The sequence below is a fragment of the Grampus griseus genome, assembly GCF_964374135.1.
Source record: "Grampus griseus genome assembly, chromosome: 4".
Taxonomy (NCBI): Eukaryota; Metazoa; Chordata; class Mammalia; order Artiodactyla; family Delphinidae; genus Grampus; species Grampus griseus.
In genome coordinates this window covers 94,942,606-94,957,601 of record NC_138997.1, presented here as the reverse complement: position 1 = coordinate 94,957,601, position 14,996 = coordinate 94,942,606, and the positions used below count along the sequence as shown (strand labels likewise).

The 14,996-nt window shown below is 38.9% G+C and overlaps 1 pseudogene across 1 annotated transcript in view; it reads left to right on the top strand.

Moving 5' to 3' along the window:
- Nucleotides 1-12,440, top strand: part of LOC309821515 (cytosolic beta-glucosidase-like) — a 150,905-nt pseudogene extending 138,465 nt beyond the window's left edge. The window contains exon 5 of the transcript in view: nucleotides 12,239-12,440. The product of the transcript in view is annotated as a cytosolic beta-glucosidase-like (transcript). The remainder of the gene's footprint in view (nucleotides 1-12,238) is intronic.
- Nucleotides 12,441-14,996: the final 2,556 nt, after the last annotated feature.

The following is a 14,996-nucleotide window of genomic DNA, read 5'->3' as shown; positions in this document are numbered from 1 at the left end:
CAAGATTGAGTTATCAGGAGGTTTGACTTCTCCTGAGGTCTCTGGCTTTCAGACAAGCACTTTCTCACCGTGTCCTCACTGGTTTTTCCTCTGTGCCCATGCACCCCTAGTGACTCTCTTCTTATGAAGACACCAGTCATATTGGATTAGGGCCCACCCTAATGACCTCATTTTAACTTAATCACCTCTTTAAAGACTTTATGTCCAAATAAGGTCATGTGCTGAGGTACTAGGGGTTGGGACTTCAACATGTGGATTTATGGGGGACATAATTTAGCCCATAACCCACAACCCAAGAGACTCTGATTTTAGTGGGTTTGGGATGAGGCTAACAAACTTTTTTAAAGCCATGCCCCAAGATCTAACTGGTTTGGGTGGTCAGAGTCAACATTTTGAGAAAATTCCTTGGTGGACTGGTAATCATTTTGACATTTGTTTTGGCTCCATGTCTTTATATTGTCTTGCTTTTTTCCATATGCAGCAACAAATTAATGCAAATAGAAGATAATCCATGAGCCTCTGTGAACACTCCCCAAGACCTCTCCCCAACTCTGGTGTCTGTCTGAGACCTGTTCCCATTCTAGTTCAATAACCTTGAATCGGAGGTGGTGTTGCATCCTGTCTTTTGGACTTGTTATGACATTGACTTAGCCACATAGTATTTAAGGTTTCGACTCAGACCCACTCTCCTAGTTTTTTCCACATCTCGGAAAGGATTTGCTGCTCGAGAAGTAAATCTCAGGATGCACCTGCTCAACTAACATCACACGAGTTTGAGAGCTTGGACATCAGAAACTCAGTGCTTTATGGGGGTCTTAGAACTGCTTCTCAGGGCTCAGGGAAGAAGGAAGCCAGGCAATGACTTGGAGATGTCACCCTGGAGCAAAGAAAGGAGTCTGTCAACTGATGTAAAGAGCCCTGCCTTCAGATTTATAGTCTGTAGCTGTCCCTTTGTCTTTACAGTCACCTTTCTCAGACTGAATATTGTCCCTGTGACTCCCTTTTCCCTTTTACACTGTTGCAGATGTTCATTAAACCCAATTTCTACTTTATCAAAATGTTTGGGATGGGGGAGAGGGCACATCAAAGTGTATTTTTACTTTGGCTTCTATATTCTTCTAAGGGGTGGCCAGAGGAAAGGAACAGAAACTCACCATGGGCTAGGTATTGTGCTGGGGTCCACACTATCCTGTTGCGTCTTTACAACAGTCCTAGGAGTAAGAATTAGTGTCTCCACTGTACTCAGGAGAAATGAGAGGCCCCTTCAGCTAGTGACTGCTGGACCTGGGGTGCAAACCCAATCTTGCAGAGGTTTCTTTTTCAAAAGATATTCCAAGTTGGTCTCTATGATGTAAACATAATGAACATGGTTATCTTATAGTCTGTCTGACAATTCTAATAACTGAAATCATTCTGGGTTTGTTTCTTTTTGTCTGTTGATTCTGGTGATTTTTTTTATGTCATTATTTTCCAGCAGTCTGTATGGTCATACATGTGCTGATGATTATACTTTAAAATGTTTGTAATAATAATTTGAGGTTTAGAATATAGGTATCTCCCTTTAGAAAGAATTTGAATGTGTATCTTCCCAGTATCTGGGTACTGTTAGTCTGGGGTCACCTCAATCCAAGATCCAGACTTAACATTTTCTGAACCACCATGTGACTTAAGACTTTACAGTGACTGGTTTGCTTCTGGCTCACACTTACACTCAGGGTTTAGTCTTTTGGGATCTTAGTTTTCTGAGTGTGGGGTCTCATAGTAGATTTCTTTGACACTTATTCTCACCCCAGAAAATAGAAAAAGTTTCTGATTTCCTAAGACTGGAAAATTCCATCAGGCAAAAGTAGCTGCCGTGCCCACGAATCTCAGTTCCCACTTCCTGCTTTGGCCTGTTAATTCCCTATGAAATTAACAGCTTTCCATTGTTTTGAAAATATGTTTAAAAAATTTTAGTCAGCATGTTTACTTATTTTCATTACTTGATTGAATAGTGTAATCTGCCATTACCTGAACACAGAAATCTAGGGGCTTATAATTTCCTTTTTTTAACATCTTTATTGGAGTATAATTGCTTGGCAAGGTTGTGTTAGTTTCTGCTGTATAACAAAGTGAATCAGCTATATGTATATATATATATCCCCATATCCCCTCCCTCTTGTGTCTCCCTCCCACCCTCCCTATCCCACCCCTCTAGGTGATCACAAAGCACCGAGCTGATCTCCCTGTGCTATGCAACTGCTTCCCACTAGCTATCTATTTTACATTTGGTAGTGTATATATGTACATGCCACTCTCTCACCTCGTCCAGCTTACCCTTCCCCCTCCCCATGTCCTCAAGTCCATTCTCTACGTCTGCCTCTTTATTTCTGTCCTACCCCTAGGTTCTTCAGAACCATTTTTTTTCTTTTAGATTCCATATATATATGTTGGCGTATGGTATTTGTTTTTCTCTTTCAGACTTACTTCACTCTGTATGACAGATTCTAGGTCCATCCACCTCACCACAAAAAACTCAATTTCGTTTCTTTTTATGGCTGAGTAATATTCCATTGTATATATGTGCCACATCTTCTTTATCCATTCATCTGTTGATGGACACTTAGGTTGCTTCCGTGACCTGGCTATTGTAAATAGTGCTGCAATGAACATTGTGGTAGATGACTCTTTTTGAACTATGGTTTTCTTTGGGTATATGTCCAGTAGCGGGATTGCTGGATCCTATGGTAGTTCTACTTTTAGTTTTTTAAGGAACCTACATACTGTTCTCCATAGTGGCTGTATCAATTTACATTCCCACCAACAGTGCAGGAGGTTACCCTATTCTCCATACCCTCTCCAGCATTTATTCTTTGTAGACTTTTTGATGATGGCCATTTTGACCAGTGTGAGGTGATACCTCTTGTAGTTTTGATTTGCATTTCTCTAATGATTAGTGATGCTGAGCATCCTTTCATGTGTCTGTTGGCAATCTGTGTATCTTCTTTGGAGAAATGTCTACTTAGGTCCTCTGCCCACTATTGGATTGGTTGTTTGTTTTATTGATATTGAGCTGCATGAGCTGCTTGTATATTTTGGAGATTAATCGTTTGTCAGTTGCTTCATTTGCAAATATTTTCTCCCATTACGAGGGTTGTCTTTTCATCTTGTTTATGGTTTCCTTTGCTGGGCAAAAGCTTTTAAGTTTCATTAGGTCCCATTTGTTTATTTTTATTTCCATTTCTCTAGGAGGTGGGTCAAAAAGGATCTTGCTGTGATTTATGTCACAGAGTCTTCTGCCTATGTTTTCCTCTAAGAGTTTTATACTGTCTGGTGTTACATTTAGGTCTTTAATCCATTTTGAGTTTATTTTTGTATATGGTGTTAGGGAGTGTTTTAATTTCATTCTTTTACATGTAGCTGTCCAGTTTTCCCAGCACCACTTATTGAAGAGTCTGTCTTTTCTTCATTGTATATTCTTGCCTCCTTTAACAAAGATAAGGTGACCATATGTGTGTGGGTTTATCTCTGGGCTTTCTATCCTGTTCCATTGATCTATATTTCTGTTTTTGTGCCAGCACCATACTGTCTTGATTACTGTAGCTTTGTAGTAAAGTCTGAAGTCAGGGTGCCTGATTCCTCCAGCTCTGTTTTTCTTTCTCAAGATTGCTTTAGCTATTTGGGGTCTTTTGTGTTTCCACAAATTGTGAAATGTTTTGTTCTAGTTTTGTGAAAACTGCCATTGGTAGTTTGATAGGGATTGCATTGAATCTGTAGATTTCTTTGGGTAGTATAGTCATTTTCACAATGTTGATTCTTCCAATCCAAGAACGTTGTATACCTCTTCATCTGTTTGTATCATCTTTAATTTCTTTCATCAGTGTCTTATAGTTTTCTGCAAACAGGTCTTTTTTCTCCTTAGGTAGGTTTATTCCTAGATATTTTATTCTTTTTTGTTTCAATGGTAAATGGGATTGTTTCCTTAATTTCTCTTTCAGATTTTTCATCATTAGTGTATAGGAATGCAAGAGATTTCTGTGCATTAGTTTTGTGTCCTGCTACTCTGCTAATTTCATTGATTAGCTCTAGTAGTTTTCTGGTAGCATCTTTAGGATTCTCTATGTATAGTATCACGTCATCTGCAAACAGTGACAGCTTTACTTCTTCTTTTCCAATTTGGATTCCTTTTATTTCTTTTTCTTCTCTGATTGCTGTGGCTAAAACTTCCAAAACAATGTTGAATAATAGTGGTGAGAGTGTAAAACCTTGTCTTGTTCCTGATCTTAGTAGAAATGCTTTCAATTTTTCACCTTTGAGAATGATGTTGGCTGTGGGTTTGTCATATATGGCCTTTATTATGGTGAGGTAGTTTCCCTCTCTGCCCACTTTCTGGAGAGTTTTTAGCATAAATGGGTGTTGAATTTTGTCAAAAGGTTTTACTGCATCTATTGAGATGATCATATGGTTTTTCTCCTTCAATTTGTTAATGTGCTGTATTATATTGATTTGCATGTATTGAAGAATCCTTGCATTCCTGGGGTAAACCACTAGATCATGGTGTGTGATCGTTTTAATGTGCTGTTGGATTCTTTTTGCTCATATTTTGTTCAGGATTTTTGCATGTATGTTCATCAGTGATATTGGACTGTAACTTTTTTTTTGCGGTATCTTTGTCTGGTTTTGGTGTCAGGGTGATGGTAGCCTTGTAGAATGAGTTTGGGAGTGTTCCTCTGTCTACTATATTTTGGAAGAGTTTGAGAAGGATAGGTGTTAGCTCTTCTCTAAATGTTTGACAGAATTCACCTGTGAAGCCATCTGGTCCTGGGCTTTTGTTTGTTGGAAGATTTTTTTTTTTCGTTATGCGGGCCTCTCACTGTTGTGGCCTCTCCCGTTGCCGAGCACAGGCTCCGGACGCGCAGGCTCAGCAGCCATGGCTCATGGGCCCAGCCACTCCACAGCATGTGGGATCCTCCCGGACTGGGGCATGAATCCGTGTCCCCTGCATCGGCAGGTGGACTCTCCACCACTGCGCCACCAGGAAAGCCCCGTTGAAAGATTTTTAATCACAGTTTCATTTTCAGTGATTGGTCTGTTAATATTTTCTATTTCTTCCTGGTTCAGTTTCAGAAGGTTGTGCTTTTCTACGAATTTGTCCATTTCTTCCAGGTTGTCCATTTTATTGGCATATAATTGCTTGTAGTAGTCTCTCATGATCCTTTGTGTTTCTGCAGTGTCAGTTGTTACTTCTCCTTTTTCATTTCTAATCCTGTTGATTTGAGTCTTCTCCCTTTTTTTCTTGATGAGTCTGGCTAATGGTTTATCAAGTTTGTTTATCTTCTTAAAGAACCAGCTTGTAGTTTTATTGATCTTTGTTTTTGTTTCCTTCATTTGTTTTTCATTTATTTCTGATCTGATTTTTATGACTTCTTTCCTTCTGCTAACTTTGGGATTTTTTTGTTCTTCTTTCTCTAATTGCTTAAGATGTAAGGTTAGGTTGTTTATTTGAGATTTGCTTGTTTTTTGAGGTAGGATTGTATTGCTATAAACTTCCCTCTTAGAACTGCCTTTGCTGCATCCCATAGGTTTTGGGTCATTGTGTTTTCATTCTCATTTGTTTCTAGGTATTTTTTGATTTCCTCTTTGATTTCTTCAGTGATCTCTTAGTTATTTAATAGTGTATTGTTTAGTCCCCATATGTTTGTATTTTTTACAGTTGTTTTCCTGTATTTGATATCTCGTCTCATATTGTTGTGGTCAGAAAAAATACTTGATACAATTTCAATTTTCTTAAATTTACCAAGGTTTGATTTGTGACCCAGGATATGATCTATCCTGGAGAATATTCCATGAACACTTGAGAAGAATGTGTATTCTGTTGTTTTTAGATGGAATGTCCTATAAATATCAATTAAGTCCATCTTGTTTAATGTGTCATTTAAATCTTATTATAATTTTATTAAAATAATAAAATTATTTTAATTTTGGATGATCTGTCCATTAGTGAAAATGGGGTGTTAAAATCCCCTACTATTATTGTGTTACTGTCGATTTCCCCTTTCATGGCTGTTAGCATTTGCCTTATGTACTGAGGTGCTCCTATGTTGGGTGCAAAAATATTTATAATTGTTATATCTTCTTCTTGGATTGATCAGTTGATCATTATGTAGTGTCCTCTTTGTCTCTTGTAATAGTCTTTATTTTGAAATTTATCTTGTCTGATATGAGAATTGCTACTCCAGCTTTCTTTTAATTTCCATTTACATGGAATATCTTTTTCCATCCCCTCACTTTCAGTCTGTATGTGTCCCTAGGTCTGAATTGGGTCTCCTGTAGACAGCATATGTACAGGTCTTTTTTTTGTAACCATTTGGCCAGTCTATGTCTTTTGGTTGGAGCGTTTAATGCATTTACATTTAAGGTAGCTATCTATATGTATTTTCCTATTACCATTTCTTAATTGTTTTGGGTTTGTTATTGTAGGTCTTTTCCTTCTCTTGTGTTTCCTCCCTAGAGAAATTTCTTTAGCATTTATTGTAAAGCTGGTTTGGTGGTGCTTAATTCTCTTAAGTTTTGCTTGTCTGTAAAGGTTTTAGTTTCTCTGCCAAATCTGAATGAGATCCTTGGTGGGTAGAGTAATCTTGGTGGTAGGTTTTTCCCTTTTATCACTTTAAATATGTCCTGCCGCTCCTTTCTGGCTTGCAGAGTTTCTGCTGAAAGATTAGCTGTTAACCTTATGCTGATTCCATTGTATGTTATTTGTTGCTTTTCGCTTGCTGCTTTTAATATTTATTCTTTGTATTCAATTTTTGAAAGTTTGATTAATATATATTTTGGCATGTTTCTCCTTGGATTTATCCTTTATGGGACTCTCTGCACTTCCTGGACTTGATTGACTGTTTCCTTTCCCATGTTAGGGAAGCTTTTGACTATAACCTCTTCAAATATTTTCTCAGACCCTTTCTTTTTCTCTTCCTCTTCTGGGACCCTTATAATTTGAATGTTGGTGTGTTTAATGTTGTCCCAGAGGTCTCTGAGACTGTCCTCAATTCTTTTCATTCTTTTTTCTTTATTCTGCTCTGTGGTAGTTATTTCCACTATTTTATCTTCCAGGTCATTTATCCATTCTGCTACCTCAGATATTCTACTATTGAGTCCTTCTAGAGAATTTTTAGTTTCACTTATTGTGTTCTTCATCATTGTTTGTTTGCTCTTTAGTTCTTCTAGGTCCTTGTTAAGCGTTTCTTTATTTTCTTCAATGTGTTTCTGAGATTTTGGATCATCTTTACTATCATTACTCTGAATTCTTTTTCAGGTAGACTGCCTATTTCCTCTTCGTTTGTTTGATGTGGTGGGTTTTTACCTTGTTCCTTCATCTGCTACATATTTCTCTGTCTTCTCATTTTGTTGAACTTATTGTGTTTGGGGTCTCCTTTTTCCAGGCTGCACATTCGTAGTTCCCATTTTTTTTTTTTGTCTGCCCCCTGTGGGTGAAGTTGATTCGCTGGCTTGTGTAGCCTTCCTGGTGGAGAGGACTGGTGCCTGTGTTCTGGTGGTTGGGGCCTGGATCTTGTCTTACTGGTGGGCAGGGCCATGTCCAGTGGTGTGTTTTGGGGGTGTCTTTGAACTTAGTATGATTTTAGGCAGTCTCTCTGCTAATGGGTGGGATTGTGTTCCTGTCTTGCTAGTTGTTCGGCATGGGGCGTCCAGCACTGGAGCTTCTTGTTGGTTGGGTGGATCTGGGTCTTACCATTGAGACGAAGATCTCTGGCAGAGCTCTTGCTGATTGATATTACTTGGGGCCCAGAGGTCTCTGCTGGTACAAAGTCTGTAACTTGGCTCTCCCACCTCAGAGGCTCAGGCCTGATACCAGGCCAGAGCACCAAGACCTTGTCAGCCACACAGCTCTTATGCTGTAACCTCAGAGCCAGAACAGTACCCAGCACATAGGAGACAGTTAATGAACATTTGTTCAATGAATAAGTGAACTGTCTTGGTAAATATCTGCAGTGACCTGAACTTGAAGGCCTGACTGTTGCCTTTCTCTGGATGAGAAGTTTAGATTTATTCTCTTGGGCACAAAACAGTTGAACCTAAAATGGTCTGATGAAAACATGTTTCTACTCAACCAAGAAATGCCTTTAAAAGGAGCAGCACAGAGATGTCTCAGGAGGAAAGTAGTCTCGCAGTCAGGTCACTCCCAGGCCCTGCCTGGTGTCCAACTCACCCCCAGGGTCATAACTTAAGGGCCTATAATTTTTCTTCTTATCCATTCTTGGTGCTTTATCTCTCTCTCTCTCTCTCTCTCTCTCTGTCTCTTTTTGTGAGGTGCTGCCTTTTACACTGTCCTGGACCTTTCCACTGTTTCGTGTCCTGGCAGCTTGGGTCTGTGGATTAGTGGTATGTTTTATAGCTTCATAGTTATGTCACATTCATGGATGTCTTACATACGTTCTAGGCAATCTTGAAAACACAGATTATCTATGTTTATAAACTGTGTGGAAATAAATCCCACTGATGCTGAGTGCCCGATTTCTAGCCCTTTCTAACATGATAGACAGAGGCATAATCACGATACCTCGTTAAGTCAGTAAATTGAGAGGAATTTGCCCAATACCATGAAATAAGGTGTTTCTGAAATGTGTGTGTTCATATGTGTGTGTGTAGTAAAGAGTTTGGTTTTGCCCAAAGCATGGATTGGCCTTTGCCCTTAGCTTCTGGGAGAAAAAAATCTATTACAACCTGATGAATGTCCTTGTTTAGGGTGAGTGCCAGTCACATTAGGAAGACCAATCATGTGACTGAGTGAGGGACTCTGGGTCACACGGTGTCACTTGACCTGGGGATTGAGACATCCACATGGGCAATCAATCAGTCATGCCAATGTAACAAAGTCCCTATAAAAACTGGACACCGAAGCTCAGGTGACCTTCTCTGGTTGGCGATACTCTGTGTGTGTTGTCACATGTCAACACCAGGAGGACAACTTGTCCTGACTCCTAGGGAAAAAGACAATGTAAACTTTATGTTTGAAGGTATCAATTTCTGACCTATGTGTCTTTTCCTTTGGCTTATATTATTATGTATCCTTTGCTGTAATACACCATAACTGTGACTATAAGAGGTTTCTGTGAGTTCTGAGAGTTCTTCTAGCAAATTATTGAAACTGAGCATGGTTTTGGGAACCCCTTGAACTTGAAGTTGGTGTCAGCAGTGAGAACAGTCTGGTGAAGGACTGTTTCCTCAACCTTTTCAGTTTGGCCAACACAGGGCAGTAAGTGTATGTGTACATGCATAAGTATGTGTGTGTGTATGTGTGTGTGTATAGTACAACACTGGCATAGATTTCTTATAATGAGAACAGCTGAAGGCTATAATATATTAACAAATCTTAGATATTTTTCTCCTTGCATCTTTAAATTCAACCTGCTGACTGTGAGATCTTTCCTACTGGCCTTTTATTCCAAAACCAAACTCTGACCCCGGTATGGGTATCGTATTCATCCCCGTGTACTTTGTACCCATCTGCAGTTCCTGTCAGTCTGGGTTTACTTTGCCTGCAACTCTGCTTAAAGAAAGAGAGTGAATTCACAGAAATGTTTTTTCCCTACTAAGATTTGGGACCCCATAAATCATGGTGACAAGAAATATGATGATGGTCTCTTTCTGTTCTTGAGGAGGTAGGAACAGGAGAAGCATGCAGGTTCCGATACGGTTTTGTAATTTTTACCAGTGGTAGCACCATCAGAAGGATTCCAGCAGGCTAGCTCTTCAGCCCTAACCAGGTAATTCTCTACTTGAGTGTTCCTGCAATGAAAATGCAGAGACATCCACCAGTGTCACTCAGGCCGTTTAGTACCTGCTGCGGAACTCCTGGCAGTTAACAGTGAAATTGTCAGGATTTCCTTTTTGCTCCCTTCCAAGCAGGCAGGGCATTGTTTTTATCTCCTGGTTTAGCACATGAATCAATCTTTTTGTACATGATTGGTGGCACTGTGCATGTTTTCAGAAACTGTCTGGCTTTATACCTGGCAGACTGCCTTGTTGAGAAGTAGTTCTGCAAATGAGAAAGAAGATATGCAGATTTTCACATGTCCCCACATTGAATTATAAGGCAGTCAAAAAAGATTGCCATTTTATGGGCTGGTATTTGGTTTTAGTCATTTTCATTCTTAGATATATTCCTTCCAGAAATTAAATTTAAAAAGATTATTTAAAAATATTTGTATTTTGCAGATTGTGGTTGACAAGAGAGGGGAGGAGACATGTGACAAGGTGGTCAAGTGGGAGGAGAAGGCATACCTAGTAAGTGGTTTAACTCTTGTAAAGCTTGATGTGCTTGAATGGTATATATTTCATTTTCCAATAATACTTTATTTAAAAAGGGTCAATCCAGTTTGGTTTAATTCCTGCCTTGAGGCCATTCACAGGGCATTCTCTAAGTAAAGCACTTTGTATGCCTCCATGCACAAAGGTAGAGGGGTTATGCATCAATTAACCTGTCAGAAAACCTTTGTCAATGGACTATCCATAGTAAAAAATAATAATAATAATTCCATTTTTCTATAGAATATCCACACTAATAAAAAACATTCCATTTGTCTACAGAATATCCATAGTAAAAAAAAACTTCCATTTGTCTATGGACTATCCATAGTTAAAAAAAATTCTAAGATTTGGCAATCAACACATGTGTAATAGTATATGGGTATAGTAATTTTGAGAGACCTGAAAAATACAGATTTATAACAGAAAAAATTAAAAAGTGGATCTTGGTTTGCTGAAGCTAGAAGAGTCATTTACGTTGAAAGAAAGCCCCAGTAAAATTAAAATTTGATTTATTATACAAATGTTCATTTTCACCTAACTTATTTAGGATTATGTCTACCTTATAAAGAAAACTTGCCTTTGAATTTAATTTCTGCACCATGAAACAGATTTAAGTACATCCCATAGATAAGGTTTACTTGCTATGGTTTTAAAAAAAGAAAATGCTCAATGCAAAGATTCACACAACCTAAAGGTTTTGCCAAACTTAAAATGCTAATTAAAAAATGAGCTCAATTCCCTGACTAAAAGAAAGAAATCAGTGTAAAACTACTTAAAGAATTCTCCACACTTTGGCGTCTTAATATGGAGTCCACGGATGGTGTCTGGGGCATCCACAGATGAAATTATATAGAATATTGTGTTTGTGCATATGTGCATTTGGAGGGGAGGTGGTCTAGTGCTTTGTCTCTTAGGGCTTAAGCACTACTCTGAGTTTAGATGTGGGGCAGAGAAGATGCTGTGGCATTTCTGTGCCTACTCAGTCTAGGATAAAGGCACAGCCAGAACCCTGTGCTGCTCCTTTTCATTTTGGAGATTCTATTTCCAGAATTATAAGATATACCTCAGTTTGGTCACAAGGTAAGTACTGGGTCTTCCTCAGCTGTGCTGCTATCACTTTTTTCTAATTTACCAATGGGCTTTCTAGATTATCTTGAAGTTGTATTTAGAATCTGGGTAGTATTTTTACTGAATACATTTCTAAGGTATTAGGGAGAAACTCTGTGTGTGTGTGTTTCTTCGTGTCTGAAGAATAGTAGGTGTTGAAAAGATGTGTACTGAGTAAAAGACAATGAATAAAATGAATGTCAAAATGAATGAATAACCAAATATTTAGAATTATGTAATTTAACTTCTTTTTTTAGTGTCATAATTTATTTATTCATTTATTTACAATTTTAATAAAAATTAATTGGGGCCTATTATATTCTTGGACCTTGGATGAAATTCAGAGATTAAAGAGCTCCTCAATCTAAAGAAGGGGGGGGGAACAACAAATAAAAAGGCATGTAAATTAATTTCTTGAATGAAGCCCTTGCTTGGTTAAAACAGGAAATTTAAAAAGGGGATTGAGGGGCTTCCCTGGTGGCACAGTGGTTGAGAGTTCGCCTGCCGATGCAGGCGACACAGGTTCATGCCCAGGTCCAGGAAGATCCCACATGCCGTGGAGCGGCTAGGCCAGTGAGCCATGGCCGCTGAGCCTGCACGTCCGGAGCCTGTGCTCCGCAACGGGAGAGGCCACAACAGTGAGAGGCCCGCATACCGCAAAATAAAATAAAATAAAATAAATAAAAAGGGGATTGAGACAAGGCTTTTTCTGTTCCCACTGTGATCCTCTGCAGGAGAAAGACACCCATCCACACTGGTCATCAATGATTTTGTGTTCTCATAAAACCTTTGGGGAAATGGTAATTTTTTGTTTTTGTAATTTTAGCTATCCAACTTGATAAAGTCAGTCTTCAAATATATTGTGCTTGGTCTTTTCTGGATAACTTGAGTGGACGCATGGGTGCAGCAGCCGGTTTGGTCTCTTCCACGTTGATTTTGAAGATCCAGCAAGACCCCGAGTGCCTCACATGTCAGCCAAGGAGTATGCTAAGATTATCTGAAACAATGGCCTGGAGGGACCTCTGTAGGAAGGGTGGCTGGGCAATTTCACCTGGAGAAGGGGCCTCTGCTCTCGGAAAGGAAATCTGCTTTGCTAGATCCTTCAGACATCCTCAAGTTGCCTTTGTAATAAATAGATCCTACCAGCTGATCCGTGATCATGAAGTCTGAATGTATAATGTCTGGGGATGTATTTAATGATGACTTTTACTCTATTTGTATTTGATCAATGAAGCTTTTTAAAAAAATAGAATAGAAAACCACTGCAATTGATTTTTATATTAAGAAATCAGATGGACTTGGAAACTTCGATTTAAGTCCTTAGAATTTTTCTAGAAAAAATAATGCAAAATTTATAAACACAGTGTGCTCATGATTTGCAACTCTAACAGCAGAACACTTATTATAAAAATACTTGTTTATGAGCCTATTTTTTTTCTATTTACATAAGCTATTTTTGCTTTTGTAGGTCCATTGGCATGTGTTCCATAACTTTCTACTACTTAATCTAGTATAAAAATCAAAATTAAAAGTTAGTCCCACTGTATCATTATGAATTCTGTTCACCAAAGGGATTAACTGATAACCTAGTTAATAAAATGGATTGGTTGATATATTTGGCACATAGTTTACCTATGCATGAACAAGTACGTCTTTCTCTTGCCTGATAAACTTTTGGAAAATAAGAAAGTAATAAAACAAACCAGAACGTGAATGGCAAAAAAGAGTATTTGAGCACTGATGTTTAACAGAAATTGGATTCCTACTCTATAACCACACCAGATTAAAAGCAAAAGAATGAGCAGGGCATGGTGTCTACTTTTGGATATTTTTTAAAATTAAGGATCTGGGGCTTCCCTGGTGGCGCAGTGGTTAAGAATCTGCCTGCCAATGCAGGGGACATGGGTTCAAGCCCTGGTCCAGGAAGATCCCACATGCCGCGGAACAACTAAGCCCATGCCCCACAACTACTGAGACTGCGTTCTAGAGCCCACAAGCCACAACTACTGAAGCCCGTGTGCCACAACTACTGAAGCCCACGTGCCTAGAGCCTGTGCTCCACAGTAAGAGAAGCCACCGCAATGAGAAGCCCGCGCACTGCAGCAAAGAGTAGCCCCTGCTCTCAGCAACTAGAGAAAGCCCGCGTGCATCAGCGAAGACCCAATGCAGCCAAAAATTAAATAAAATAATAAATAAATAAATTTATATAAAAAAATTAAGGATCCGTCAGAACATTGATGACAGCCAATAAATAAATACATGAGTTAATTGACTTACATGAGTGTAAGCAAAGGAGGGGAGGATTTCTTACCTCGGTGGTTGAAATGCCTGAGGTGTATGTGAGGTTGCTTGGCCTTGGACATTTTACTCAGCTTCCTCAGTGGGGGTCAGTAAGATATAGGGCTCCCTCTGGACTTCCTGTCTTCACTCCATCACATCTTCCACATATGTGGACTTTGTGCCCTCACATCCATATTTAAGTAATATTTACTAAACTTTCATGTATGTATCCGGCTTGAAGAGAAGAGGTAAGTATTATCACCCCATTTTTCAGACTGAGAAACTGAGGCTGCACTGATGTGCATCTTCCTCAAGTCACATCAATGCTTGTTTACTGGACCTGGCACCTCCTTGGCATCAGCTCTGTTATGGCCAGCACAGTGTAGACTGTGGTGTCATCGAAGTCTTCTCTGCATTTTTTAAAAAGTAAAAAAGAAACAAGTGTGTGGAGTTACTTTATGCAGGAAGACATAGGGAAGGTGGTTTTCTATATTCTCCTTCTGCTTGCCTGAGGAAATGGAACATACTTTGCCATTCTCTTAAGGCTTTGGCCCCGAGCGGATGCTCTGCCATTTTTAAAAAACACTGTGGTCAGTTTCTGGATTGTTTTCATGTTCATAATCAGGGAATTATTTACAGCAAAGTACATTCTCTCAGTAACTTTGGACAGGGTGAGAAAGAAACTGTCATAGTAGTTCAATAAACGTGGATGCACTGGGGAAAATTATATTAAAATTAAAATGGTATACATAGGAATTTCTATTACATCTTTGCCACTCGTCTGTTATTTTCGTTGTTTAATGAAACATTATCTCACAATTTGTGTTCATTTTAAAAGCACATTTCCAAATCTTTTTTCATTCTTCTCCTATCCAGCCTGTCTTTTTCATTTTTACCATGCATCTTATTTACAGTTTATGTGCCCTCCTTATATTATCTTGCAAAACAACTGAGTTTTCCTTTTAATTAGGATGTTGCTTTGAATACTACTTATCCTGCAGCGCATATTTACAAGTTTTACAACAATACAAATGAGCATTGTATTTTTGTTACCAAAACTAGAAAATTAATATTCTTGCTGTAAATAAAACGATCTGTGACATCTGGTCTACCAAGTGAAACAAACAATCTAGCATCAGTGGCTTGGCTGCCTCACAGTGCTGTGGCCTCCGCAGATCTCTGCTGCATTTGAAAGGCCTGCTCTTTGTCCCAAGAGATGGATCAAACCAAAGGTGCTTCTCTAATTAGCCCTGTAAATTAAAATTGCTGTAGGTGGGGGACCTTCAAGATGGCAGAGGAGTAAG